This window comes from Empidonax traillii, unplaced genomic scaffold, assembly GCF_003031625.1.
Source record: "Empidonax traillii isolate 1590-97213 ecotype Southwest subspecies unplaced genomic scaffold, ASM303162v1 scaffold1090:size354804, whole genome shotgun sequence".
Taxonomy (NCBI): domain Eukaryota; kingdom Metazoa; phylum Chordata; class Aves; order Passeriformes; family Tyrannidae; genus Empidonax; species Empidonax traillii.
Genome location: NW_020956283.1, coordinates 162271 through 166406, shown reverse-complemented (window position 1 = coordinate 166406; position 4136 = coordinate 162271). Strand labels below are relative to the sequence as shown.

The 4136-nt window shown below is 38.9% G+C and overlaps 1 long non-coding RNA gene across 1 annotated transcript in view; it reads left to right on the top strand.

Moving 5' to 3' along the window:
• Positions 1 to 3072, top strand: part of LOC114068568 — a 53120-nt gene extending 50048 nt beyond the window's left edge. Inside the window, exon 3 of the long non-coding RNA XR_003573619.1 lies at positions 2479 to 3072. This is a non-coding gene — a long non-coding RNA (uncharacterized LOC114068568). The remainder of the gene's footprint in view (positions 1 to 2478) is intronic.
• Positions 3073 to 4136: the final 1064 nt, after the last annotated feature.

Here is a 4136-nt window from a genome sequence, read left to right as displayed (position 1 = left end):
AATAATGGTGTTATTAATGAGATTTTTATGAAAGACAGACTTCTTTAGTATAATTATGAAAATTGATCTTTTTCATTTTACTTATTCTCTGAAATCAGATAAGTGGCTTAACTACATGTATTATTTCTAATAAATATTCAAAAGAATGCATTTAAACAAGGCACCTCATTCTATTCTTGCTCATATTCCTTGCATTTAAATAAAAGTGTAATTGCTCTGCTTTTTTAAACTGCTAGTTTGGATTAGCTGTCTAACCTGTACAGTGTAGCTGTTTTCTGTTTGCATTTTTAATAGCTTTATTACCATTTGGTGAAGCCTTAATTTCTCGCTCCCTTGAAGAGTCCTGCCTTTAAGTCAGCTCTACAATTTAACCAGCAATAATCTGTCAAGATAAGATAAAGACCTACACCAGATGAAATGCAGTATTTTTGTGTAGCATTCTGTCATTGTTAAAGGAAAGATCTGAGTATGTCAAAATGTAACACCTGAAAGTTTAATAAACTTTGTAGCATAATTTTACAGTTCACATTTTAAAATAAATTGTTCTAGAATACATTAGCTTGTTCACTAGTGAAATCAGTTAAATATCTATATAAATATGTTTGGGTGAAGGGAGCCAGCAGTTTCTCAACAAGGATAAAAGTTCTTTCAGTTTTCAAGCCTCAGATTAAGTCACTTCTGAAAATCTTTGCTTCAATTCAGTTCTATTAACTCTGCAGTTTCCTCATAGTTCCTTCATAATATTTGGCCACAACATCACTGCAGAGGTTCATTAAATATTGCAAACATTTTTTTTTTTTTTTTTCAGAGATAATACTGAGGCAATTGAAGTGAAGCATACTCAAATCCTCACTTTCAGGATTTCTGCTGCTCTCCTGTATTCCTGTTTCTTTTCACATTCCTGTTTCACATATTCATGCAAGTAATTTTTCTGGTTTTTAATAGAAATATGTGAAGATGAGGTCCTAAATCTTAGGGTAAAATAGCAACTGAACTGTGTCAGGTAGGTATGTATGAACTAATATACTTTTAGAACAGAAGAATGAAGGGTAAGTTCTCAGTTCTACCTTCACTGAACCTGCTATTCCATGTGCAAATGGACATCATTGCATTTCATCTCACCATTCAATGGCACACTCAATGCAAATGGTAGAAGCCTGGGCTCTGTAAGCTACTCCTGAGTCTATGAGAGTAGATGTAGGGTCAGATACATGGCTGAGGAGGATAAAGCAGAGCACTGTGCATGGGACTGTTTGGACAGCCTTCTATTCAAATCCTGCACTCCTATGCCCTCTGGACAGCTTGGACTGTGCTGTGATCTTGCTTTGTTCAACTTAGGACGAAAGGAAGTCTTAGGATTTTGCACCCAAGCTTTTAGATACATATCTTTTTTTTTTTTTTTAGTAACTGAACTTTAACGAATACTTTTTTTCCTCCCTTAAATAAAAACCGCAGTAAGCTAAAAAGCCAGTACTAGTAGCTATTTGCAGCCATTTTGCTTAGCTCACTCCTTGGGCTCAAGCTGTTGTCTTTCTCCACAATGACAAGTCCTCCACTTTGAGGTTGGTTAAACTTTCCCAGGGCAGCTTTGCTAAAACACAGACTTCCTTGAAATGGTTCCATTTTCATGAACTATCATGTTGAAGTGAAAAATATCTGATTTGCTGTCAATGCCCCGGTCCATTTAAATTCAGTATTCCATATTCCTGGGCTAGTTCTGCACTGAATTATATTAAGAAGCAGCCCAAAATGCTCTTTCTAATGTCTCTGAAGATTTGGCGCCATAGACCCTATATTAGTTGCAGATATGATGGTACAGTGTATTTTCATTTCTCATAGTCAGGAGAGAGCCTTAACAAATTCTGAATGTCTATCTGAAAAATACTTGCTACAAGCAGGGATCTCCACTGAACAAGGCATTCAATCACATTCCTAAGTCCATACTTGTGCTTAGGGCCTGATTTGTGTCTGAAGGACTTTTGGGAGTGGCAAACTGACATTCCTCTGCTCTGACTCCCTCTGGGAAATGCAGTTTAGACCAGGAGAAAAGGTTCTTTGGCCAGTGAGTGAATTATATCAGCTCACAAGACCACAAAACACATGGGGAAAAAGAGCTTGTCTGCCAGCATCAGGGGCCAGGAGATCAGCACCTCTTGCATGGAAGCTTGAAGCTGTTTAAGATGTCCTCTCTTAAAGCCATGCTAAGTAACAGCAGTACTGAGCTGGGATATTGATCCTTGACCATTGTGCAAGGTTACTGCTCCAGCAGCTCTGTCTGTGCGAACAATCCTCTAAAGCACTTTGGCAGAAAGCAGCCAGGTTAATGCCAGCTGCCCAGCTCATCCAGGCTAACTCAGGCAGCCTTGCCCATGCAACAGCAACAGCAGTGACCTCCAGGAACATGCTGGTGACACCTTCATTTGACACAGCTCTTTCCACGGTAAAAATGGACTTTTAACCTGATTATTTTCTTCACAGTATGAAGTGAGGCATGGATGCAAACATCTCTTCCTACTAGCAGCCCAAGCATACATCGACCTGGAAGAGTGTTTATACAAGCATGAATCAAAACAGAAGGAAGGGCAGGTAGACATTACCTCTGAGCAGGAGGAATGCTTCACCTGGTGAAGCTGGAGCCAACTAGACTCCAAAATTGCCTAAGAGCCTTCCCAAACTACAACTTTACAGCTGCTATCTCAAATCATTCTCTAAACAAGGTCTCACATCCCATGTTTTTGACAACTCTCTCCACACCAAAACAACTTGAGTTTAAGACTAGTCCAGGCTGGAAACACATGTACCTTTTGAGGTTAATGTAGTGGACTCCATGTTTCTGTCTCTTGGGTAAGTTTCTATATTTTAAAAAGTAGAAGCACTACCCCACATGTGTATGATGTGACAGCACGTGTCAATTAAAGGTGTAAAAAATGATTACAACAAGATGCTCTGATTTGAGTAACCACAGAGAAGCCAAAGGGCTTGTGGTTCTATGACAAGATAATTCAGAAAATCACAAGGCAGTGTGACATCTGGAGTGAAGAAAGACTTGTGGCAATATTTTCTTAAGGATTGCATGATGAAAAAATAATAATAAACATTAACAATGTTTGGGGTTTTTTTTTCTTTTTTTCTTTCCCATGACATAAACAATGGTACTCTGGTCATAAGCCAAAACCTGACAAAGGTCCAAGGTTGAAAAGGGTTTCTTTGAGCCTGTTTTCCTGGTATAATTATTGTAGGTTCAGAGGAACCAGATCTGGAGTGTTGTAAAACTCAACACAATGAACTTGACAGACAGCCAGATTTCTGTTTTCAGGCAGTTTAGGGTTACTATAATCTCATTATTATGCTTGAAAGACGACAAGTAATAGAATCTCAGGTAGCTGTTCTGTCTTTACTCAGCCGCATCTTCTCTTTTATGCCAATTTCCCTTGATTACCTGAACTAGTGAGGCTCAGTTTTCAACCACTTATCTTCCAGCAATAATCATCTGATCAGCCTTACAAGGTTCTCACTGCACTCAACAGTTTTAATGGGTCAAGCGTTAAATTAACCCTTTAACCATATCCCACAAGAATACAAAACTTATTATAAAACAATTTACTATTCAGTCATTCTTAACTTTGCAGAGGAGAAGGAGTTCTTCAGATGGATTTGCTTGTTGTTCTACCCACTCATATCTTGTTTTGTTGCATCTTTACCCTTACTAACACATGAAATCTTTCTAAAGCTTCTGCTTAAGGAAACATTCTTCTGGTTTCTTACTTCTAAAGAAACATGAAATGAAGCCACAGGAAAAACTTGTGTATCTTATGTTCTATTTTAAGGCAACTTTTTACAAAGATTAAATTAATTTTTACATGTATGGAAGAACAAGTCTGAAAAAAATGACCCATGTCAGTCAATGTTGTATCTCTTGCAGAATTGTAAGGCTCAGGAACGTCTTGTGGACCCATCTGTAGGCTGGGAAGGGTTTGCAGCTCTGGTACAGCAGAGTGTTTGTACCAGCTACAGCAGGGAAGTAGCCAAGCAAGAGGTCTCTTACTCACATAGATCTGTTGGTGTGCAGGGCAGTCAGCAGCTGTGCTGCCACTCCCAGCCTCCCCACAGAGCTCTGGAGTCCCCTCCAGGACAAG